At 36.3% G+C, this 27,263-nt stretch overlaps 2 long non-coding RNA genes across 2 annotated transcripts; both read left to right on the top strand.

Moving 5' to 3' along the window:
* The first annotated feature begins 266 nt into the window (after positions 1 to 266).
* Positions 267 to 7,982, top strand: LOC126825615 (uncharacterized). Its single transcript, XR_007682078.1, has 6 exons — positions 267 to 383; positions 3,573 to 3,700; positions 4,609 to 4,732; positions 5,360 to 5,487; positions 6,734 to 6,845; positions 7,862 to 7,982. It is a non-coding gene; the product is annotated as an uncharacterized LOC126825615 (long non-coding RNA).
* Positions 7,983 to 10,791: 2,809 nt separating this feature from the next.
* On the top strand, positions 10,792 to 21,375 carry LOC126825614 (uncharacterized). The gene is made up of 5 exons (XR_007682077.2): positions 10,792 to 10,910; positions 15,300 to 15,411; positions 20,229 to 20,365; positions 21,040 to 21,063; positions 21,358 to 21,375. It is a non-coding gene; the product is annotated as an uncharacterized LOC126825614 (long non-coding RNA).
* Positions 21,376 to 27,263: the final 5,888 nt, after the last annotated feature.

Below are 27,263 nucleotides of genomic sequence, written 5' to 3'. Positions count from 1 at the left end.
TACCCATCTTATCTGTGTTCCTTGGGCGGCGCTCGTCGAAACGGCACCACGAATCCCTGTACGATCGACATGCTTGTTCTATGGACAATTGCGCCTCGGTTGTCGGGGTTTGATTTTGCTATGACGTCACAAAAAGACTGCGATGACATTATTGTCAGTTCATTGTCCATAGTACGGTGGTACCTATTATTAATCAAAATGCAGTTACACAAATGCATTTTAGTTTTTTTAATTCCGAATATTTACTTGATCTTTATTATTATAGATGCATCTGCTATTGTGGCTAAAGCGATGGAATGTACACAGAAAGCTGGACAATGTATGCAAACCTTTAATTTTACAAATCAGGTGAATGGCGCCGTCGATCCTACAGTATTATGCAAGTAAGTATAGCAAGATCTGTGGGTGGGTTGGTGTGTAGGATCGATTTTCGACAAATACACAGTCTAAGTTGAACGTACATGCACAATATTCCAAACCAAAATGCAAATATAGTCATTGTATGAAGAATAAAACAGTGTATTATTACATCTAAAGTTCCTGTTGCTTCCTACTAGTGCCGACTATCGAGGTAATGGTGGGATCTTCTACACTGTTGGTAAAAACGTTGGATATCGGCGAGTAGACTTATCCAATATTATTTTGGGTGGCACATCATTCAAAGATTTTCCTTTCGATGGTTACTTCACATTTCACAGACAAGCATATAATTGCAGTCTAGTCAAAATACGCCAATATGGGGCCAGCCGACCACAAATTCCTTTAGAATTTTTTTGGGCAAAATTTTTTTGAGTGCCTTTCCCTGCATATCATACTAAAATTCTTCCAATATGCGATTATACTTTCGATGGCCTACACTGCATGAAAATGTGACAAGTTGTAGTGGTAGGTCGTGTCAGGGGTCGTACGAGCGGCTTTCGACCCTATGACTCTAGACATTGATTAATCAATCAGCGTTGACGTTTCTAGTGGTTTACCCACAGTCAACGTAACAGACTGTTTCATTGCCCAATCCCTCACTTCAACCAAAACGCCAGTAATATAACAACTCTTCCAGATCCTAGTGTAGGAAAGACAAGTAAAACGAAATTTTGACTATAAAAAACGAAACGAAATAGGATCTGTGTTTTAATCAGATTGTTACCGTCTGTGGGCCATCCTCACTGTTGGCTTGTTACAATAGGATTTGATATATTACATTAGGAGTTGTACATTGCCGCCCTTATTTACATTAATTACTAGTATCACAATATAGGTTAATATTACAATAGGGGGTTTAACACCGCTCACCTGTGATGCGGCCAGCCATCATTTGACACGCTTGCACCACTAGGTACAGACCTGGCTCGGAAACCAAATGGACCCAACTAAATACGGTAGTGATAATTATGTCCCCCGTACTGTGTGTAATTTTTTTAGGGCCAGAGGCTATGTTCAAGATGATCCCACGCGGCTGCTCAGGTGACTGCGCCTCTCGAAGATGTACTCGACTAAATCCTGTTTCGGACGTGGTGGAAAGATCCACACTAACCCACATTACGGATAATCAGAATATATGTTGTACTTTTGTACAGTATGTAACAGGAAATTCGCAACTGATCGAACATGTCTCGCCTGGCAGTTAGATCAATACACTTTCACCGACGGCAGTACATTTTTCTACTTGATTTGTGAAATTTAATTCTGCTTGTTTTTTGGGGGAGTGAATAATCGAGCCCAGGACTGCCAGGACATGTGTAGGAATCACACGTGGTTTCCCGGGAGGGGGGGGGGGGGGGAGTGTGACCTTATCGATATTTGCTTCCGGACGAAGTTGTTTTTCGCGAGATTTCATCGCATTTTGAAAGGTAAATTGTTACGTCGATAACTCCCATAAACCTTAGGTGGAATTCGGTGGATTTTAAGCATAGTGTACAGGGAAAGGTTATCTACAAGTTGGTACCAACACACATTCTAATGGAATTTGTTGTGGGTCTCTCAGTATTTTGACTAGTTCCTTTAGGAACTGTCTCAGATCGGACGATGTTCGCTGACAGATCATATCCGTCCCTATATAGCTGCAATATTAAAATACGGTAAAATACCACTCTTCCCCACCTCTGCTCTCAGGCTATTTGGAACCCTTACCTTCTATTTTTCACCATGATTCTTTATTTTTCGCAAAAAAGGAGTCACCATATCTGACACAAATTTATGATACATCAACACTATTTTCAAGTTGAATTTAGCGATTAAATAACATGCGGTCTGCGCATGTTTGAGTCTCGTACTGGATGATCAATTTAAACGTATTTTGCTTATGTTTTTAATCGCAAAATTCTACTTGAAAATAGTGTTGAATTATTATAAATGTGTGTGGCAAGAAATGATTCTTTTGGCGAACAAAAAAGAATCATGGTTAAAATATAGTCGGTAAAGATTCCAAAATAGCCGTAGAACAGAGGTGGGGTGGGGAAGAGCGGTATTTTCTGCAGCTATACGGACGGAGAGGAATTGTCAGCGAACATCGTCCGTCCGATCAGAGTATTTTGGTCTTATACTTCAATGTTATGATATTAGACTGTCCATTTCGGAATCTAAACCCGAATGGACACACACATGTCCATAAATGCATATGGGGAAATTAACATACATAAGTAAATGCTGTGCATGCAAACAGACAGGGCTTAAGTTACTTGTATGATTTATCGTTGTATTCACTGGTGTTATCCTGTTACGCCATTATAATATAGATATTATCTTTTTCAAAAACCTGAGGCAGTATGCTTGACGTGACAATGCTGCTATATAGTTACTTTACTTTTGGACATAGCAACAATAGAAAATCAAGCTATGAAATATTCACGCAAGCTTGATTTGTATGCATATGTCATATGATATTTACCACGAATGTTTTAGGATAATAATACATAGCAACAATATAAATTAAAGTCATATTATTTTCATATCAGCGTATTTTGTATTCGTATGCACACGAAAGCAGCATCATCTTGCATTTAAAAAAAACCGAACACAATTTCTTTTGTAGCTGTAAAAATACCTTTCTTTCAAACAAAATATATAATCTGTGCGACTGAACCGTTTAAAAGGGTACGTGCAAATACATATCATGACGTTAAATGAAATGTTACAATTAAATGACTGCCAAATTATCATCCATGTAGGGGGGTTGGATGGCTGAATGGTTAGCGTGCGAGCGCTGTATCATAAAGTCTGTCATTGAGTCCACAGAATCCCCGGTTGTACGTGACAAAGAGTAGGGTCACCTGTCCAACCTCGTGGGTTTTATCCGGGTCCCCCGGTTTCCTCCCACTGCTAAAGACCCCTACGCGCAAGCGAATTATTGAAATAAAATTTAAAAAACCCATATGTTAGTCCCGAAATGACCTAGTTTGTGTCGAGTGGACGTTAAACCCCATTTCTCTCTCTCTCTCTCTATCATCCATGTACATTAATCGCTTATCGCTAAAATTAAATCATGCCGAAGATATTGAAACGTATTTGGATTTTATCGCTAAAGTTTAATCATGTTGAATGCTGTGAAACTTATTGAGATTGGACATTTGTTTCAGTGCTTTAGATGTATATACAAACTGTACAGAGATTTTAATGTTATCAACCGATTGTAGTCCTTATATGGGTCAACCAGCAGCTCAGCTAGAGAACATGAGGAATCAATATGCCCAAATATGTTCACCAGGTAGTACTTTGTAATTGCAATCCCAGTCGCTGCCATCTGACAGCTGTCTAGTCGTTCGGGTCTGACAGTTGGAATTCGATATGAGAGTAGGCCGTAGTGCCGCTGTCCGGGCAAAATTTCCCTCATAGCACACTGTATGGCTTATACCCGTCTTCATTAGCCCAGTTCGGAACTTCATGTGTGAAAGTCGAATCTGTGAAAGCAATGTCAGTTAAAGATAGATTACATTGTGGGAGATCAGATAAGAGCGCACTACAATAGTTAAAAACTAGATAATGTAAAGGGTTTTTACTGAAAATTTCAGTCAAATGGATCTACTCTGAACCGAGAATTCAGCGATTGAATTTTCGTCCAAGCATCGATCATCATTACTAAAGTTTTGATTATCCGTTTCATGATTTAATCATCAATGAAATTTGAGCAACAAATCGGATCCTAATCCAGTAAATATCGGAGGCTAGCGATGACACTGAGGGTTGAGTTAATTAATGTCTAATTAATAATTTAAATGACATATCAGGCATAAAGAAAGACCTGAAATAGGCAGATTTAGCTCTTACATAATGTATGTTTAAGATTGAACATTTGTCAATATCCGGCATTATCAGCTGGCGATGTAATCTTCTCTAGCATCTTTTGGTGGGTCTCCTTTTATTCCGATTGAATCGTCCGAATAAATTTTAGTGCAGATCAAACGTGGAAATCTGCTATTTTCCGAAAAATGCACAGCGACATTAATAACAACTAATCTCAAGCGCCTTATACTGTTGGCCATTCTTTGTACTACTAGGGTGTCTTCATCGGAAGCTGGTACTTTAGTACAACACAATTTATACAGAAAACAATCACTGGTTTGTACAGATATATAGCAGGACGTTTCTGCATATTATGTTTTGTCGTTTTTATAGGGCATGGTGGTGTTCCAGGATCAAACGCTGCCCATTGCTTTAATGTAACTATGACCTGCTATGATACATACAGTAGCGCACATAATCCAATGGATTTTACTAAAGATGTTGAAGGAATGTGTCGGTGAGTTGACTGATACTGCCAGTTCAATATACTCTCAGATATATGTAAATAAAACGGATTAATTATGCGTGGGATACTCCTGGTAACCGTTATCATAGTCCTGTGAAATTATTCGAAGACCTGTGATACATTTTGGACGAAATACTAACTTCCCATGAGGTTATTGCCGGAAATTCCCGGATTCGGTGTTATATGATTGTCTGGATAATCATGTAGTTATTGTTAAGCAAATCGGGCGATCATTTTATTATTACTATTCTTTGGTTCAGTTGACAATGCAGACCAATAACAGAAGTTTGACGTCTACAGCTAAATTTGGCTGGCATTAACTCTACTTTGAAATTTAAGTTATTTTCTCGCCCAACCAGGAGGCTTCAACCCATTTTCGGTGATAAATAGGCATTATCGAGGCTTTATTGTGAACTCAACTGAAATTACCAGACTATATCATATGGCAGTATCAATTGATCTAGGAATCACTTGAGAATCTAGGGAAGGGGGAAATGACTTATGGGGATGTGTCCGTGCACCCTAGAGACTTAACCAAATGGTTAAGCTGAAAGGGGAAGCTATCATTCATTTTAAGTTATTTTTTGCTAATATCTTCTTAATATTTTTTTTTAACAGATCTATGAATAATTATATTAATTGCGTAGGTAATGTGACTAGTAATATTGAATGTCAACAATATGCTCCCAAGATACAATCTGGTGTTTATTCCACAGTACACCAGCATAGAGCACTTTGTAGAACAGGTAAAAACTATAACTTCAAACATATGAATAAGAAATAAATAAAGCTCAATCAATAACGTCGAAGAAAGAAGTACTCAAACGTCTTTGGTTCAAGTAATCCATAATAGAAGTGTTTATTGCGGACAAGATACGATTCTCATCTAAAGACTTCTGAATGGCTATAATTGCTTTGAAAACAAGATTTAAGATACGTTTCGAAATAAGCACCCAGCAAAAGTAATTAACAATTTATAAGTTGACACGAATAAATATTGAGAAGTCCCTTGGTTCGAAAAATGACACACAACTTTATATTAGTGTATGGGGGCTTATTTCTGCGAAGATCAGTAGTTGGCGCAATGTCTGCGATAATTAAAAATTGTAGGCTTAAACAATTATTTATAGACTACAGCGTAAATCTGAACTCAGACATGTCCATGTTTACAAGAAACAGTACCTTGAAAGTACAATGAATTTAATAGAACAATATGGAATGACGGTTTGTTGTAAATGGAATGACGGTCTGTTGTAAATGGAATGCACAATACGTTGTAAATAGAACATCGGACACAATTGTATAATATTGTTTTCTATTTGATCTTATTTGCGTGACATTCTGAAAAAACAACCTCCGTGTTTTACTTGAAAATAGATTAAACCCATGGTTTTTTTTGTTAGTAATAAATTGGTGTTAAGTTCGTTGTTACCATTTTTAAATTTAAGTACCATGATTCAGATTTCATTTTAATCTGTTATTTTTTTTATCACATTTATCGTAATATTTTTTTCGGAAACTAACACTTAAAGAGCTACAGTAAATGAACAGAACAAGGTAAACATTAGTCACAATGTCTTCCCTTGGGCGTTTGTAAATTACGACCGATCAAACTACGGAAGAACAAAACACATCTATACTAAATCTTGTATAATATAGAATAACAATTATCTCTTTTTTTAACAAAAAAAACCCATGCATCTTCTCTACGATGGTTTTGTCGTCTTTATTAAGCAAATGATTTGGAGAAGTTGCGTTAAACATTTGCCCAAAATATAACATTTTCTGGGCTACCTTGATTCCCGATTTTGTTTGGTCGATGCCAGTCATGGCCGTATTGAAACGATTCGCCGATCAGACGATCGTGACCCCAGTCGAAGTGTTTCTAAAGTTTCTACCAGTCCACATTCCGGGAACTTAACATTTATAAATAACATTAGGAAATAATGTTTTGTTTGAAAATAACGAAATACGACCATATTATTTTATTAGATGGCGGTAAAACTGCAGGAAGATGCTTCAAAACCTTTGAATCGTGTTACGGTCCCTTTAACCAGACATACATACCGGCATCAGCATCACATGATTACCCTTCCATATGCAGGTGAGTTTGGTTCCTTATGATACTTTAATGGGTGACTTTATCACCCAAAAGGTTCCACTACTGATAACTTTTGTCTCTGACCCCATCCACAATAGTAGATGGTTCTACGGCCTTAAACATAAAACACCTTCAATTAATCTGATCCAAAGGGTTACTACCGTAGCTTAACAGATAATTAACTAATGCACATTGAAATAAATGTGAAACACTTTGAAAAATCCAACGGCCACTCGAGATTTTGCGTGGGTAACGTCATGGTTACTTGTGTACATATAAAATGTCTCTTAGAAAATGTAAAAGGCATTACCACAAAGAGAAACGGTTCGTTGATTATTTCAATGGTTCCTACTTCATTGGTTCTAATGATGTGTGTTGAAAATTATTCCTTTGGGGATATTTTTACATGCTCCAAGCACCAATGATTGAATAATCAATATTGCAGCTACCAATTCCATATAATTTTGTTAATACTAAACGTAATTGAACCATATTTGGACTGATATTTCTATTGGAGATTCATTTTTCACAATATTGTAGTTTGCAAGTGATTCTATGGCGCTAAAATGACGCATCGGGGCTTTAAAGGGCAATTCACCGCTTTAAACGAATTACATGAAGCTCGCGAAGGTTTATTCTATCTTCATAAAAATGTGCCTTTTGTAATATATGAGAATTTCGATGAATTTTCAGGCAATACGGTAATGCCCGTTGTTCATAACTTTCGTTCACAATTTTTTAAACAAGTAAAAAAAAGGAAACTTTTAGAATATATTCTTACGTCATAAATTCCGACCAGGAAGAGTCTTAGTTCATCAGTAATAGTTTTTATTACATTTTAGTCTTGAAGGAGTTTGCAATTTTTGTCTTATAATTACAATTAAGATACAGTAGGTATTTAAAATCGGAAGGCATTACATTCGGAAGTCGGAACATTTGGTAAAAAAACATTTAAACTGTGAAGAAAAGCCCCATCCCCAAAACCATCACTTTCATTATTATTATTATTATTATTTAAGGGCTGTTGAAAACCTTGTCACGTGTGCTAATGGTATAAGTGAGGAATGCATGTATTATCTAGGAAAAGCTTTAATTGGTGTTCAGAGAATGCAGAGACAGTATGCTTATAGATGTGCACCAGGTAATATGTCATAGATAAAACAATTGATACAAGACAATCCAGGAGAACCGTACAACAAGTCATAGACAAGCGGTGGTCGAGTTGTCTAACGCGTGCACTTTAGATTATTCGGTCTGTCCGTGGCGTTTTTTCGATTCCCATCTTTTACGTGTTAAGAGATAGATCCGCCTGTCTGAATTCGCCGGATTTCTCTGGGCCCTCCAGTTTCCTCCCACCGCTAACGTTCCATAAGCACAAATGAATTATTGAAATGTTAGTCCCAAAATGACCTAGTCTGTGTCAAGTGGACGTTAATCCCTCTCGTATGATGTTAGTTTTCGGAACAGCCCCACTATCACTATCTTTGCCCCGTATCGAGTTCACGAGCGTTAAAAGTCAACATATAACCAACAGCTAAGTCTGCAATCGCGTTCGAAATCTACGAAAATATTAAAATTCGATGGGATCTGAAATCTTATACCCCACTGAACAATCGCATTCAGAACTTTAAAGCAACTGACTGTGTAACCCTGTATAGGTTCTTCCATATGACCACACATCGCATACCTGCAAATTTGAAAGTGATCCAACATGACCTCAGATCTACTGAGTGTTCACAAATTATGTGCCTGATTTTAGTGGGTGAATTGTCTTTGCTTGGAACGTAACCCCGACCTCACTAAAGTGTCGAACTTACAGTTGGATGGTCACTTTGACTGGTGGTCGAAGGTTCCATCCAGTTTTGAGTATGTATGTGGCTTTGAGATAGGGGCGTCTTCTCGTCGTTGTGAGCTTACTCCAGGTATCCTTGTTTACCCCCATAGGACGATTGAATGGTTTGAATTTAAAGGTTGAATCTATATAAATACGTTATAGTTGTAATTTTTGTATACTTACCATGGAAATGCCAGTTGCTGTGGCATATTGCCGCACTTTGACTATGCCGGTGTTATTTGGGACGCGTGCACAGACTACTTATCTAATAATCTCGAATCCCTTCAGCTTGATGCACTACGCACTATTTGCGGGGCAGTTAAGGGTACTAGTCATGCTTCCCTCTACGCGGAAATTGGGTTTATTCCACTCAAAGAACGACGAAACCGACACAAAGTAAAATTACTATACAAAATTATAAATAACCTTACTCCTCCCTATCTTAAGAATCTCATAAATCTACATATTCATTTCAAAACGCAGATAAAATAAAAGAAATTCGATGTCGTACATTTTTTCTAAATCATTTATCCCATCCAGTATAAGAGAGTGGAATAAACTCAGCCCCCCCCCCCCCCCCGTAAGAAACTCAAGAACTCTTAAAATATTCTCCGATCATCTCTCCAAATCAGATATAAAAATTCGATCTTTTTACTATAACGGTCAGCGGAAACTCCAGATAACCCATAGTAAACTTAGACTCCGATGTACTGACCTACAGGGGCACAAATACCTCAAACATGTTGCTGACAGCCCCGCATGCCTCTGTTGTCACATTTTTGAAGATCCTGGTCGCTACCTCTTGCAATGCTCTTTATATTCAAATGCACGAAAGGAAACCATAGACAAATTACAATACGATCTCAAAAACATTAACTGTCTTCTGTTCGGGTCCTCAACCCACTGTATCGATGTAAACAACAATATTTTTAACCAAGTCCACAAGTTTATTGATATGTCAAACAGATTTTAATCTTGCCTACTAGTTGTTTAATTTACAATATTAATTTTAAATTACTTACCATGAAACCTTTAGTATGTCTTGTACATTCCCATCCATATCATTACATATGTATTTACACTTATATGTATGTGTTTGTCATTTTAACTGTGTATATTCACCCATTTTGTTCCTTTATTTTAATACTATGTATGTATATTATCTAGGGAGAGGGGTTTTACATAGGCTAAGCCTGTTCCCCAATCCCATTCAGACATCCTGAATAAAAATATTGCAGAATTCCATGTACTTTTACACTCATCAATCTTTTTGTATTTACGGACTTGGGTTCTATATTTTATTATTCGTATTAAATGACTGTACTATGATTAAGATAATATAGTGGTGTAAAATGCATGGTTTTATTGTTTTATATTATTAGAAAATGAACAAGCTGTAGCATGTAAAGCACTGGACAATTGCACAAACGAAATGATTAAATCTATGATGGTTAAGCCCACTAGCCATGCACCATCGTCGCCCATGTGTTCGTAAGTATCAAATAAAATGTCAAAACATTTACAAAACAATACACACTACAAATTATGCTTAAATATCATAAACTTAAAGTAACAATAGAATAGAACAACATACAAATTCAAGCTACATTCATTAGCATTTTTTAACTTGTAAATAAAATGAATGAAGCAAATCGGGTTTAAATTAACGCCCTAGTCTTTTGTACCGACAGGGCTAAATTAAGAGGGCTTCTTTTTTTCCCGAATTCCAACTGTCAAGGATTGTTTTACGTATACGCTAATGTGTACACGGGAACTCGGTTGTTCGTCCCATCCGAACGACTAGATCCTGTTCTTGCCAGGCCCTCCGTCCTGTACCACTGACAAGGTGAAACCTCTCCAGAAAATCCCGAGGATCTTTTCTCGGCCAACACCGGGAATGAACGTGAGACTTACTGGTTAGAGAGCCAGCGTCTCACCCACTGGACCAGCGAGGCTTCCAATTTACCATATGTAAGCAATAAGTAAGATATTATATACACTGAAATAAGATTAGCATTATGCAGTGAAACGTCTTTCATTGGAAAACCAAAAACAAATATGATAGTTAAAGTCCAATAAAACAAACTACAACATTCTGTAACATTTAAATTCCAGAAGTACTATTGATCAATTGTTCCCATGTGTTGAGAAAGCCTTTGATAGATGTAGTATTACAGAAACTGGTGTTACCGTCAAAAAGATTTCAACTGTTAGTCGGGATTACTGTTTAAACTGTAAGTATATTTTTACCATAATCATGAAACTGTTCATTTTTAAGCTATTTCTAAAATGCTTTAATCTTAATTTTAAACTATGTCTAAATGCTAGAATATTTTTCTATAAGCTATGTCTATAATGCTAGGCTGCTAATTTTTAAGCATGTCTAAAATGTTTTATCACTGTAATTTTATTTAAAATCATAGTTGTGTTGTGTTCATTGTGGCGATACCTCTGCATGCCCACACGACCAGCTTAATTTTGTTTTTGTTCACAAGGTTTTCGAGTTTTTTGGTTTTCTTTTTTGTTTCTTTTTACATGCACATTCTACAAAATGGCGATGTCTTTTTATCTGCAAATGAAAAACAACTAATTATTGCGGACCATCATGCTTATCTAATTTCATTATATATGCGACAATAGAAGGTGTCGCTAAAGAATGATCAAATATATTCCAGCACTACGTTGTTATATATCTTTTATGTTGTATTTGGAGGTGATCAAGTGTGTTATATTTTTGTTTTGCAACACTTCAGTGGTTCTGTATGATTAAACCTGACATTCGATGTATTGTGAAGAACCAGACAATAAATACTTAAAGTTATCTATATACTTATGCCACCTACAGTAATGTACATCAGATAACACGAAAACTATGTGTATGAAATCGATAAATAACAGGTTAAAGTTACTCCGACACTCAAAAGTCTTCCTGACATAAAATTTACAAGCAAATTTACAAAATTTTCTGAGAAAAACTTCTTAAATACCCAGAATGACATTTCTGACACAAAACCTCGATAAAGCAGCGACATATTATTACATTATCCCATTCCAACTGGCACATGAAATATAATTCTGGACGGATTTTTTTTATTTTATTTATGCATTTATCTATCGTAAACAAAGAAGTACTTGTACTTTATTTACTTTAATATATATCACTTTAATATATATATATATATATATATATTAAAGTAAATAAAGTACAAGTACTTCTTTGTTTACGATAGATAAATGCATAAATAAAATAAAAAAAATATATATTATATATATAATAATAATATAGCAGTGGTATTATGTAGAGCATCTAGACCTAACGATCCTTTGTAGTCGCATCGATGCCCCCCCCCCCCCCCCCCCCACACACACTTACCAGATCGTCAAAGTAATAAAGGTAATGATGCGAGGGATACAGGTATGCTTATTCGTTCTATAGCATATGATACAACTGCTCCCCTCCCCGCTCACACATACACAAACCATCTATTCATAATTCTTAATTGATTGTTTTCGTAATCGAAAACGTTACCATAGATGTGTAGCAATCACTTGAAATTTATGAAACGATTTTCTTCACGAATCAATGATTTGCAAGTTGTAAATGGACTTCATTAGATAAGGGGAAAAAGTTTCAACAATAGAAGAAGTGTTCATGTTATAGATTTTATATGATCGATTCAGACGTGACTTGGGTAGAGAAACAAACCCACTGATCGAATACATTTTTTCTTATCAAAATAACAAACAGGCACATCCCTCATGGAAGCAATGGCCCGACAGCCCTTTGTTTAATCTGGGGTCTTCCCTAAAACTTTGGACAGTGATTTATGGTATTAAAAACGGTTAAAGTAGTGTTCGTCTCCAAACAGTATTGTTTACATTGTAATCGTTGATAGCCTCGTTTGTCACGCAATTATTTTTTTTGCAATATTTTGATATGCACTGGTTAATTGTACGTAAAAATTTCGTGAGTCATGACGTAACGTTATGTAAACAATGTAGAGCTCTGTTTAAACCTGGATGACATTGTTACGCAGTTAGGCATTGGTTTCAGAAATCAGAAATTTGCTTTCATTACGGCAGTGCTTGGGTGGGATTGGGTCTAATCAAACGAAACACTGTGAGGAGTATGCAAAACATTATGATATTCAGTATTACAGGAAGTTGCTAAATCCTATAAAAATAAATAACCACAAAAGTAGTATCATTTGCACTCTAGGGCATTTTTAGGGGTTATTTGAACCTTGTTTACGATGGAAGAGTTATCAGTCCTTGTGGGCGTGGCTATGTTGACCATAGGTACATTGATCACGTGATGGTCGATTTAATTTGTTCCATTGGAAGAAAACAGTAAAATAATGTGATGTTTGTACGAATGTTTCCCATGAAACAAATTGTGATAGGTGTATTTGTTTGCTGATGAAGAGTTTGTATAGTACACACTGTTTTAAAATCGGCATCAGATTTGGTCAGTTGGTAAAAAATAATCGGGTGTATCAACCTACTAGATGTTTGTTTTAAGTTAGACGCCTATAGATGTATGCCAAAATTATGATTAAATCCTCCAAGCCATAGCCGAGATATAACTGTCTTAATTGTCAATTGGTACGATGTTGCCCCGGATATATATTATATAATGGACGACTTGTACTAACAGGTGAAGCCCACAGCCAGTTTATATCGCAGAACAAGCTGGAAGGAAATAGAAAAACATTTATGTGCACCTTTTCTTTGTTAAACGCACGACTAACCCAATCGTAAAAGAAACGAAATGCTTCTTAAAATAAAAAAAACAAATACAGGAGTGAGGGCATGGAGGCGTTATTGATGTCTTGAAATAATAGAGAGCTATTGAAAAAAAAAAACCTATGGAAAGTTTGTGTTCTTAATCCAGCTCATTGTTTCAAATTCAGTGGGAACCAAGGGGGTCATGAGAGGAAGAACCCTATAGATAGTCAGCGTTCCGCGAAATTCCGTTCCAGAATTACCCCTCCTTTGCCGAAATACTTGTGAAGGTGATAGAGGCTTCATTGTTTTATGCATTCTTTTAAAATTTGCCTTGAAGCATGTGAGCCACGGGAGGAGAAACCCTTTTTAGCGTTCAGCGACCTTCCGTTTCCGAATTAATGCCTCCTATCCCCCCTTTCCGAAGACTGTGTGAATAATAACTTTCTCTTCCAGCGATATAATAGTATATGTCTAGTAACGCTTGCGGTCAACATCCAAGTTTTTTCTCTCGGAAAAGCTTCTGTCTACAGCAACATTGTTTAGTGACATAGCTGGGCGTATTTCCGCACTTTGCCTGACTATATAAGTACTGGTATCTGTAATTTAGAATCACTTAATATAATATTATAATATGATACACGGGACAGCATGTACCACGGATATTGAAAGAGTTGTCAATATGGTTGCTATTGTTATAAATTAAGAAAGGATCAATGTAACATAGAAATAAACTGAAAAAATCCTTGACATATTGCATACAATAGTCTTCTCTCAAACGGTCACAATAACAATGGATATTGACCAGCGGAATTCGCCCATCATTAATCATTTATTACAAACCCAGTTAAATTTATAACACAGAAATGAGAGCTGAAAGATAATAGATATGGATAGAAATCGTGTAAACGGTCATGTAAAGCTTCGATTGGAAACAGTAGCCTAACGTTAAACGTTAAAAATCACTTATTGTGTTAATCCATAAAAGTTGTCGGACGGCCAATCAACCTAATCAAGATTATTCATAATAAGACAACTTTATGGATTTATTACTTCTTGCTTTATTACATGCAACGTTTCAATACTCTTACAGGTATCTTTATCAAGCAATGATCAATAATGAATACAACCATACATTTATAGTACATCCATAAGTAAAACTATTTATATCAGGCATAACATCGAATTAATTAAGACATAACAACACTTTCCTTTGAATGTGACGTCACTATCTAAATGTCATTTAAGGATATCATCAAGATAAGATTACAATTTTGTTTCGTTTGTTTATTCCTGGCTTTTACACAACGAACTTTTAGTCATCACTTCTGACAAAACTAAGATGTTTCTGACATAAGAACTTTATAAAATGTATTGGACATAAAAATTTTATAAAATTATTCTAAGACAAAAAACGACATATTAGTATGTTATTCCACTACGAATATCAGACAAACGTATTTCAAATGATTAAAACCCCTAAACTAGCCTACTCGGCAAAATCCAATACGTATTCCTATAAGTCACCACAATATACGCACTCAAAAAATGAAAAATTAAAACGGAACGCAATTGTCATGTATTTATAATAATACAAATTCTTGGTAGTAGTTGTTGTTACCTTAAGGTCGTTCCCACAGTTATTGCTTTAGTCCCCTGCTTTAGTATGCCCTAGTTTACATCTAATTCAGTAAGCGTGGACATAACTTTACCGTTTCGATGTAACACAGCGTGCCTCTTAGCATAATCCCAGGTCTGCACAATATCATTATATTAATGTATATTTTATTTTATGCTTTGTTTTATTAACTAAGGATTATATTTTATAATATTGTGAAATATTATGTTCTATTACAGTCGACAGCATGGCGTTAAACTCCCTTTCATTTCTATTACAGTCGCCAGTGATCCTAAAATTCACAACTGCCAACAGATCATCATGTGTCAAATGAATGAAAACTATACAATGAGTGATCCCTTACAGATGACCAACAGTACCTTCTGGTGTGGGTATGTAACCATTTAAATACATTGTCAAAACATTCATTCAGTTTATTAAATTGTCATGGCTAACGCATGCGAAAAAATACACGCTTGTGGAAAATCTAGACGCGTGTACAAATTGGTAAATGATGTAAAAGAATAAATCCATTGGCAGTATTAATGCGAAAAAAGAATTGGCGGAAACACATATTTTTCAAGAAAAAGAAAAAAAAAATCACGATAAAAGTATAAATAGAAAACTTTTTTTAGATTTTGTTATCATACATTATCTTTCGAATAGAATAACCTTTTTTCAGCCAGAAGTCCGTTCCGGTTTCTAGATTCAAAATAAGTATACTATTCAAAAAAAGAAGGGGATATTTGATTTTGGGGGCATAATACTAAAATATGCAAATGACTACGAAAAAAGTCACTATAGAACCTAACAGAAGAAACATTTCCAGTTACATGTGACGCCCAAACGCACCAATAGCTACCGCATGGAATGCAGGTGATGCTTGGGATCATCATGGGGGTCCAACCCAAGATTTGCACGACTCTGCCGTTGAATGTTACAGTCATTGTGGCATTGAATTCCAGGGTGGAAACATCAGTTTAATTGTTTTAGTGACCAGAAAACAAATTTTGATATGCGTCGGCTTACCCAAAATGAAAGGTTACGTGCCCTTGGCATGCTACAGATCGGCACAACACAGGCGGTTGTGGCGCGGACGATGAATGTTTCTCAGTCTGTCATAAGCAGGCTATGGTCCAGATACCGTGATACACAATCTGTATAGGACAGACCACGCTCAGGTCGACCAAGGGCGACAACTCAAGCCCAGGATCGATTTATCCGTACCTTGGCCTTGAGAAATCGTGTCATCACAGCAAATCAGATCAGCGCTCGTCTTCAAACAGACACTGGTGTGAGAGTGAGTGGCCAGACGATTCGGAATCGACTGCATAGGGGTCACCTTCGCGCCCGACGTCCTCGCGTGATCCCTTGTTTGAGAGATCATCACATTCAGGCAAGACGTCGTTGGTGTAGGGATCGTCAACACTGGGATAATCGACGCTGGAGCAATGTGATGTTTTCAGATGAGTCAAGGTTCACTGTTGATTTTTTGGACAGACGTAGGAGGGTGTGGCGTTGTCGAAACGAGCGCTTCCAAGACGTTAACGTCATCAGACATGATCGATTTGGGGGTGGTTCTGTTATGGTGTGGGGAGGCATCACTGTTGCTGGAAGAACGGCTTTACATGTTGTTGCAGGGCGTGTTACAGGCCAGTACTACCGGGACAACATCTTGGCAGTCCATGTTGTGCCGTTCACACGACGTCATGGCCGCCGTTTCATCTTCCAGGATGACAACGCAAGATGTCACAGGGCCAGGATCGTTACAGGTTACCTCCAACAACAGAACATCACCACATTACCTTGGCCAGCACTGAGTCCCGACCTCTCCCCCATCGAGCATGTCTGGGACATGCTTGGACAGAGGTTACGTCAACGTCAACAACGTCCTGCCAATGTCCAAGAAGTTGCTGCTGCGTTGCAACAGGAATGGGACAATCTGGACCAAAATGACCTTAGACGTCTCATTAGGAGTATGCCACGTCGGATCAATGCTTGTTTGGCAAACAGAGGAGGATTTACCCGTTACTGACTTGGTTGTGATGCTGTGGTAACTTTGCTGTTTGACCCCGGGTATCATTTTATCCTTATAATGGTCAGTCTGTGCCTTACTTAGTCTAACGATCATTTGGAATAAATCGATGAATGTGAACTTCATTTCATTTTGTCATTTGTTTCTTCGTCAGTTTCATTAGGTGACTTTAATAACACTTAAAAATCAAATATCCCCTACTTTTTTTGAATAGTGTTTTCATTTGTTTCAGAAATCAATTAGTTAAAAGACTCATTAATTTGTGTTATATTTTGTTATTCATCTTATATTAGATATTGATTAGCTCAGTCGGAGCAGAACAGTAGGACGTTAAACCCAATTCATTTCATTTCTTAGATATTGTGCACCATAAAAGAAAACATTAACCAAGTTTATTCTTGAATTATTACGAATCGCTTGAAGTATTATTTTTATTTCAAGTTGTAGTTAAAATCATAAATAATGGAAAGTAACATGCTCTCAGTGTTTGTACTTGTAGATCAATTTTCTTCATTCGGATATCTTGAGTTCTCTTAATTACGTTATCTATTTCTCGAATTGCACATAAATCAGTATATCTTTTCATAAATGAATTATCTATGTTCATTTCTAGTCCCCCAGTACAAGCGAAATATATAATGTAGTACGTTTAATTTAAGAAAAGTTGATTTTAAAGTAAAATTCGAAAATATAATTGTTTCTTTGTCTGCCCTATTAAGAAAATATTTCCCGATTATTATTCAGCGGAAACCTCTAAAGTTAAATATATACTATTCAAAAAAAGTAGGGGATATTTGATTTTGGGGGCATAATACTAAAATATGCAAATGACTACGAAAAAAGTCACTATAGAACCTTACAGAAGAAACATTTCCAGTTACATGTGACGCCCAAACGCACCAATAGCTACCGCATGGAATGCAGGTGATGCTTGGGATCATCATGGGGGTCCAACCCAAGATTTGCACGACTCTGACTTTGAATGTTACAGTCATTGTGGCATTGAATTCCAGGGTGGAAACATCAGTTTAATTGTTTTAGTGACCAGAAAACAAATTTTGATATGCGTCGGCTTACCCAAAATGAAAGGTTACGTGCCCGTGGCATGCTACAGATCGGCACAACACAGGCGGTTGTGGCGCGGACGATGAATGTTTCTCAGTCTGTCATAAGCAGGCTATGGTTCAGATACCGTGATACACAATCTGTACAGGACAGACCACGTTCAGGTCGACCAAGGGCGACAACTCAAGCCCAGGATCGATTTATCCGTACCTTGGCCTTGAGAAATCGTGTCATCACAGCAAATCAGATCAGCGCTCGTCTTCAAACAGACACTGGTGTGAGAGTGAGTGGCCAGACGATTCGGAATCGACTGCATAGGGGTCACCTTCGCGCCCGACGTCCTCGCGTGATCCCTTGTTTGAGAGATCATCACATTCAGGCAAGACGTCGTTGGTGGGATAATCGACGCTGGAGCAATGTGATGTTTTCAGATGAGTCAAGGTTCACTGTTGATTTTTTGGACAGACGTAGGAGGGTGTGGCGTCGTCGAAACGAGCGCTTCCAAGACGTTAACGTCATCAGACATGATCGATTTGGGGGTGGTTCTGTTATGGTGTGGGGAGGCATCACTGTTGCTGGAAGAACGGCTTTACATGTTGTTGCAGGGCGTGTTACAGGCCAGTACTACCGGGACAACATCTTGGCAGTCCATGTTGTGCCGTTCGCACGACGTCATGGCCGCCGTTTCATCTTCCAGGATGACAACGCAAGATGTCACAGGGCCAGGATCGTTACAGGTTACCTCCAACAACAGAACATCACCACATTACCTTGGCCAGCACTGAGTCCCGACCTCTCCCCCATCGAGCATGTCTGGGACATGCTTGGACAGAGGTTACGTCAACGTCAACAACGTCCTGCCAATGTCCAAGAACTTGCTGCTGCGTTGCAACAGGAATGGGACAATCTGGACCAAAATGACCTTAGACGTCTCATTAGGAGTATGCCACGTCGGATCAATGTTTGTTTGGCAAACAGAGGAGGATTTACCCGTTACTGACTTGGTTGTGATGCTGTGGTAACTTTGCTGTTTGACCCCGGGTATCATTTTACCCTTATAATGGTCAGTCTGTGCCTTACTTAGTCTAACGATCATTTAGAATAAATCGATGAATGTGAACTTCATTTCATTTTGTCATTTGTTTCTTCGTCAGTTTCATTAGGTGACTTTAATAACACTTATCCCCTACTCTCTCTCCTGTCTAGGATTATGATTGAAATGTATAATGCTGATAACTTTTGTTTGGTGTACGAATATATTATACTGATGTTTTAAAAAAAGAATTAGTGATGTTCTTGTCATTAATGTTTTGTGACAATGTGTTAATTGGATTAAAAATATGACCAAAGGTCAATTTTTAGGGATCCCCATTAACTCTATTATTTATTATGGTCGTCATTGGACATTATCCATTATGTACCATTTGAACCAAAGATAAACAGTACTAAAAGGTTTTTGGTCGTTCTCCAACTTCAATTAAAAGATAAAAGAAATAACTACGGTAATGCATTTATAATCTATATTTGCAAATGGATGCTATGGATATACCATTTACTTTTGCAACTATTAATTACCATAATCCGTGTAATGTTTGCATGTATTTGTTTTAAATTATAACTGACAATTAGAAAGGTTTATTCATATTTATCTTTATCGTGTCATTCGAAAAGTCGGTAAGCAGTCAACCTTATAGATGTGTTTAGTCTTCCAATGTTATACATTTAGGTCTGCTTGTAGACCAAACATAAATAAATTAATTAAAATATTATTTTGGAACTCGAATATATTCCATGCATTTCGGTATGTCTGTAGACTAAACATAAATTTAATTAAAATATTGTTATTATGGAACTCGAATATATTTACATTGTTAGCATAAATAACACGATTTTTGACATGGTACACCAAGACGATAATAGAAATGATTCATATTAATGGGTACAGTAAATTTATCAGTTCATGTATATCTTAAAAATCCGAACCGACTAATAATATGCTTTCTGTCAAGTCTAATATATGTTATTCAATTTAGGCCGGTTTGTAATTAAAGTTACGATTTTGTTTCGTACGTAAAAATGTGGTCCGTATTTTGTATCTCTTTTTTTCAGTTATTACGCAGCTTCCATAGATTGTATTCATGACGTAATTCAAAAAGATATGTGTCCTGATATAGTACCAATGAAAACTCAGTACTTGACAAAAGTTGGTAATATACAGAAACAAGTAACAGGAGTTTGCACAATCCGTAAGTTGAATTTAGCTGTCTGAAAATGATTATGTCATTATTGATAATCGATAATTTGATCGATAATCTTTGTAGTAAATACATCCTATTGATTGGGATTATCCATAGTATAACCGTAAGCAATTCGAATTTTGTGCATCAGAAAGTTTAACGCATACTGTAGAAATGATTTTAAAAAGCAATATAGTTATTTATTCATAAAATAAGGACGTTTAACCCTATTTCATTTCTTTTATTAATTCATAAAACATACAACATAGGGTCTGTGTGTATGTGGTCTTCAATGGGTTAAAATACTCTACCACTTACTCAATCTTGAATGCCTACTTTTTTTCGAAATGAAGCGCGTGAAAACTCAATTTTATAGAATCCATTTTTGTTTTTTATTGGTAACGGAAGATATATTGGACAATTAGTATTGTTAAAGGCAGACTTGCGCAGACATATTACATCTTTAATGATTGTCTGTTAACTGGCAAGGGGATAATATTATCATAATTAATCAAAACAACTACTTAATGCCATATTTTATTGCATTAACAGGCAACCCCCATTAACACTTACTTTAAACTTTGATTCGATAACAATAACAGGGTTTGGCATTTTCCTATAACTGACTCTGTTACTTATCACAAAATACTACAACAATATATTGTTTGTCTTATGTTTTGTAGATAAAGTATATACAGAACATACAGGTAAATCAATTTATAATATTGAACCCGGTGTTAGTTAGTTCTTTGCATTGTTTCTAAAAAGCAATTTGTAATAAAAAGATTTTTTTTTATCTGATTCAATATAATCATAATTCGGTTCTGTATTGAATGACAGATGGGCGTCAATCGGTAGAAGCTCTAGCTTTATGTGTACGTGCGTTAATAGAAGCCCATTGTTACCAATTAAATGTATTCGTATAGCAAGTTCATTGTTGTTTATTAACAAAACGTGTACTTGGGAGATGTTTAATTTGTATTTCTGTCTTCTTTTTTCAGAACAAACGGATAACAACAGTAAGTGGAATTCCAAATTCTTAACGCAAATAAAAACAAACAAACTCCGATTTCTAAACAAAGAAACTATTCAAAGTCTTGCAATTATTTCTGCACCAAAACAGCTTATGTTTGATTTTAAATATGAAAATGAAAGAAACACACATGAATTTACAATTTATTATTAATGTGTACTGAACAATAGCGTATATTTTATTTTATTATTCGTTTTTTTTTCTTTTTCAGAAAAAACAGATAAAAACAGTAAATGTAATTTCAAATTACAAATAAAACCCGACTTCAAAACAAAAATATTCAATGTCTTGCAATTATTTCTATCAAAATAGCTTATGTTTGATAAGAGTAGAATTTCAAATTACGAAAGACAAAAGAAGCAAAATCGATTTCGAAAATCATGTACAATTTAATATTAACACTGCACTACAAAATAAGGCAGTGACGTATAAGAAACACGTACTTTGAAGACGTATAATTTTTTGTTTTCTCTTTTTTCTTTTTCAGTCCAAAACCCAAGTAAGTCAAATTTCACATTAAAACTAAGTCTATTCCTAGATGACTTTATTTCAAATGAAATGTTTTAAACATGGAGAGAGAGAGAGAAATGTGATTTAACGTCCACTCGACACAAACTAGGTCATTTCGGGACTAACATATGGTTTAATTTTATTTCAATAATTCGCTTGCGCGTAGGGGTCTTTAGCAGTGGGAGGAAACCGGAGGACCCGGAGAAAACCCACGAGGTTAGACAGGCGACCCTACTCCTTGTCACGTACAACCGGGGATTCGAAACCACGCCAGTTGACTCAATGACAGGCTTTATGATAGGGCGCACGTGCTAACCATTCGGCCATCCAACCCCCCCTTTTAAACATGGACAAGATAAACAAAATGTTGACATTTTACTCCTTATACATTAAAACTAAATTCATGCCCACAGATATCTTTATGTCAGTGCTATATTTAGCTGGAAATATCAGCCATTGCTGAAAATATCAATCATTAACCGAAAATATCAGTATTTTGTCTTTAAAGAGGCATTATGGGAGATTAGATAAAGAGTTGACTGTTCTCGTTACAATAGTTAAAAAATAGATAACGTAAATAGAATATGTTAAAAATTTCAGTCAAACTGTCCACTCTGAACCCAGATATTAGCTTTTGATTTTTAAGGCTCGCCTCCATCATCATTACTAAAGTCGGTACGATAAAAACATAGTCTCAATTATCCATTTTTGGATTTAATCATCAAAGAGCATTGAGCAGCAGATCGGATTCTAATCCAGTGAAAATCCGACACATAAGATGGCATCGAGAATTGATTATTGTTTGGATAAGTTAATTAATGTCTAAAGGCCCGGTCCCAGTGGGCGATGGACACAAAACGTATGCAAACAGGACACAGCGGACGAGCAAACTTTCGGGGGTGGCTCCATCCGTTTTCATCCGCTCCAGAAATGGAAAAATTGAAGGGAAAAGAACGAACGTGGGAAGTATGTAGCGGGGATGTTAAATGGATGTTCATCGGAAGCCTAGCTGATGAAAGCGGATGGAAGTGGATGACAGCTCCGAAGGGCTTCTACATACTCTAGGCCAACTCCAGACATCCTTCAATATACCAGATACATCCCAGATACAAACGCTTTGTCCGTTTTGAAAACATTATATACGAGATGCATACGCTTACATCCTTTCTATTTCCGTGCTACTAACGATGTATAGACGTTCCATGTACCTTATCTTTCCTCCTCTTTCCGTTTTCAGCTGCGAGTTATGAGGATGCAGAGAGGATACAGTGGCCGTTTAATGGACGATAACGGACATAGAACGTTTGGTGCTCGTATATGTCGCGCATTTACATCGTACACGGCAGAAAGTTCATCCTTTATAAAAGTTTTGTGCAGCTCAAAACTTTTTGCGCGAATGAAATCAAAGTGAACGGATGCTCGATGGATAGAGCGTATGAAACACGTATGCAATGAGTACACAACGGATGCATGGCGTTATCAAACGGAGGGCAAGTTGTTTTTCCCGTTTTACATCCTCTTTGCATCCGTAAGTGCAGTGGGACGGGGCCTTAATTTACAGTTTATATAACATTTCAGGCCAGGTCTACAAAAAGACCTGCCATAGGCAGATTTAGCTCTTACATAATGTATGTTTAAGTGAAAAATATGAGTCTTAAAGTGAAAAATATGAGTCTTAAAGTGAAAAATATCAGTCTTTTGTCTGAAAGTGAAAAAATGCCAGTCTTCAAAGTGAAAAATATCAAGTGTTTTAAAGTAAAAAAATATCAGTCGTCAAAGTAAAAAATGTCAGTCTTTAACTGAAACATATCTTTGTATTGTCTAATTGAAAAATATCAGTCTTAACTAGAAAATGTTAGTGAAATGTTTAACTGGTAAATTTCAATCTTTAACTGGCAATCATTAACTGGAACTATCAATCATATCTGGAAATACTAATTTTTGGCTGGGAATATCAGAAATAACACATAACACAATTATATGGAATACAAGTTACTTTAAGAGATAACCATTTAGAAACCACCAAGGGATGGGAAGCCATAAGGGTTGGGTAGTAATAAATATCAGTAATATCTTTAACTGTAAAATGTTGGTGATATATTTAACAATCAACATACACATGTATAGATGAAGTTTGGTATATAAACGTAAAATCTTTGATTAAAGTAACATTGTGAGTACTCACAGCTCTTTAATCTTGATGTATTTGTATCGTTTCAGCCGGTGGGTCAAGTCAACTAAACTACGGATTGGTAGTACTGGTATCGTTTCTTATAACTAGCATCTGGTATTAAAACAAAATCGCAAGAACTGTTTACCACAACTTTGATATGCTAATAACACATTACCACAAAATTGCTCTTCGGGAAGAAAATATCAGTCTATTATTTTGCAATGGGTCTTGATTTGGAAATAAATCTTTTATTAGGCTAATTGCTCTTTATTGATTTAAGCCTGAATTACATGTCTTAGGTTTACATTTTATTTTCTATAAATTTAGTACAGCTTTCACTTATATGGCTATTTATAATTAATAATGTGTTATTATTATTTTACCGTTTTGTCATATGCGAGGATATATTGGATACAGTATTTATTCATTTCAATACATTTGGTGTTCATAAACAGGGTCAAGTGTATAAAATTGTGGTATTAATGTTTTGAGATTGATCATCTTTGAATGTGGCAAGTATAGTATAGTTTGTAATGGACTATTTTTTTAATTGATTAGAAGATTCATTAAATATCTTACACTTACATGAATGTTATTTACCATATATTTAATACTCATCAACAGTGAATACACAAAATGCTCGTATCTAAAGATTTGACACAAGAATTTTGCATTTGGTCTTGTTTGAGAATGGCTAATACAATCTGTTACTAAATGATGAATTATAAGTACCTAACACTTACAACGTGACTCTTCTGGACTTATCTCGACGTGGGGCATGTCGGAGTCGATCTGTTCCTACCGAAAGTTGGAATCGAGGGGACGGTTTATCCTAGTTATGTTTATATAGTTCGGTACTTTGAAATTGTAAGCGTTCCCCAGGAGACTAAATTATTCCTGTATGGATTTATGTTGCCTGCCTGTTATCATATGTATGGACAGTTTTTCTATGACATATGTTGAATAACCTATCATATGTTTATATTATTCCCGCTTTGAAAACAATGGGAATATACGTTTGTAAATATCAAAACATTTTTTTAAAAATTAAATCTAATATATTTTAGTTTATATTTTAATGCTTTGTATATTCTGTAAATAACTGAACCGGATTTCATGTAAATTCTTTTCTATACCATTATTATACGATTAAATTACAGCAAATAAAAGCATCAATGGATTAAATATTTTACTTTGTAAATACATATACTTATTTTTATTATGTATGATAATATGCAACGTATATTGACATATTGACATTTATTTGTTAATGTTTCCCTATAAAGAAGTATACCTTTTGGTGTAAATGCAGTATAACACTTGTAGGTGTATAACTTACCAAAAACATCATTTAATGTCCGCAATCACAACCATTCGTCGTTTCAGTTGTCAGGAGTATTAGATATACTTGGTGCAGTCCATTTAGATGGTTATATATTTAAAGGGAGTATCCCGATTTTAACAGTCTCAAAAATAAAAGTCCGAGTATGTATGAAATTTAAACTCCAAAATATAGAGGAATGATGTATTTACCTTGTCTCAAAATATCAGCCCAAAATATTGAGTCGTTTGGTCATAAACGTCAAAACTGCTTATCCGGACACGTAACCCTTTTAAGATTTCGGTTCAATTTCTTTGTTGGGTGACCTGATAATCGATTCCTATTCATTTAGAGGTCTATACAGGGAATGATCCATCGGCTGTACTTGATAACGAAAGGTAAATTTCACCTACACATTATTTTTATAAAATAAAAGTCTGGTTTTATCCAGACACCGTATAATACAGCTTAGAACACAGGTCTCCATTTCCAGATAAAGACTGATGGGTTTAAGTTGTTTGAAAACGTATCACAAATATTGTGTTAGTTGCTCGGCCCTTAGGTAGAGGGTTTTAAAGGATTTTAACTCAAAATTAAGCAGTTTTATTCTCCAAGATATTATCGGGATTGTCCCTTTAAACCGGGAAATGGTCCCTAACGGCTACTAATCTTTTTGTTGTTCTTCGAAGCAAGGCCTAATGCTCCGTCAATTCATTTACGATCGACATGAAGCTTCCATATAAGCGATTTATAACTCTGTCACAATATATGGATAACCTTGCTGAGACGTGCATTTGATCCCATCGCAAGATCTGTGTCACACCATTGCATGTTTTGTCTACGAATGTCCACAGTGGCCCACGAGTTGTAATATTGCAAAATATCGTCCTAATGCCGCTGTCACAACATTGTGTACGAATGTCCACCATGGCACACTATTTCAAAAATCGTGCTAATTGCTTCTCTTATAAGTTAATGCCAGGTCCCCACTGCCGTGCGATGGTTACAATGTGATACTACGGCCCGTGATACTAGGGTGACACTATCGTCTAGGGCTTTCTTTGACTTCACGCTGTGATCAATTAACTGTGGAACACTTTTTACGTTAACTATGTTTTTATATCTTTATAAGATCCATAATACAGGAAACTATATACACAGCTGTGGCATTAAATATAAGCTAAACATAAGCTAACTATAAGTTCTCTTTCCCCAGCTTGTGTTTACTAGATTACGATTAACATCATTCTCTTTACCCCACCATTTCGTAGGACAAGTTTACTGACGATACCCCTCAACATCATATGGCTCTCCTACGACTTAACGGGGTGGTGTAATCCAAGTAGTGTCTAAATGATGTCCGAATGATTTTTGTTGCCCTGCCTCTCAGCCTAGGAGGCTGTGGGTATGATCTTCCGATTTCGGATCGCTTTATGATATCCGAAGTGACTTCAACCGCACACGTTCTTTATAAAGAGGTTATGTGCGTGAGTCATGTATTGAGCCCCGGGAAATTGACCAGGTGCTTCCATTATCAGATTGGTCAGCTTCACAGACGCTACCTGGATTTCAATCAACACAGTGCACCTATATGGGCACCTAGGAGGGCGGCTAGCCACGTTTCTAACGCATGGGATTACCATTATTTGGATTATCAGACTTATCCTTGTTAACCTAGTTCTTGTTGTCACTGGTACTTGCTAACGACTTCAATACATTAACCAGAACATTTTACAGAACTTAAATAAACTCTGTATATAGGCCCTATTATAACAATAGGATTGTCCCTATTGATTCCACGATCTGCTACGTGCAAATATATTCAGATATGTTTCAATACGGTCAACACGATTGCTACCACTGGCCTCAA

Source organism: Patella vulgata, chromosome 6 (assembly GCF_932274485.2).
Source record: "Patella vulgata chromosome 6, xgPatVulg1.2, whole genome shotgun sequence".
Taxonomy (NCBI): Eukaryota; Metazoa; Mollusca; class Gastropoda; family Patellidae; genus Patella; species Patella vulgata.
This window is presented reverse-complemented; position numbering and strand designations above follow the sequence as displayed.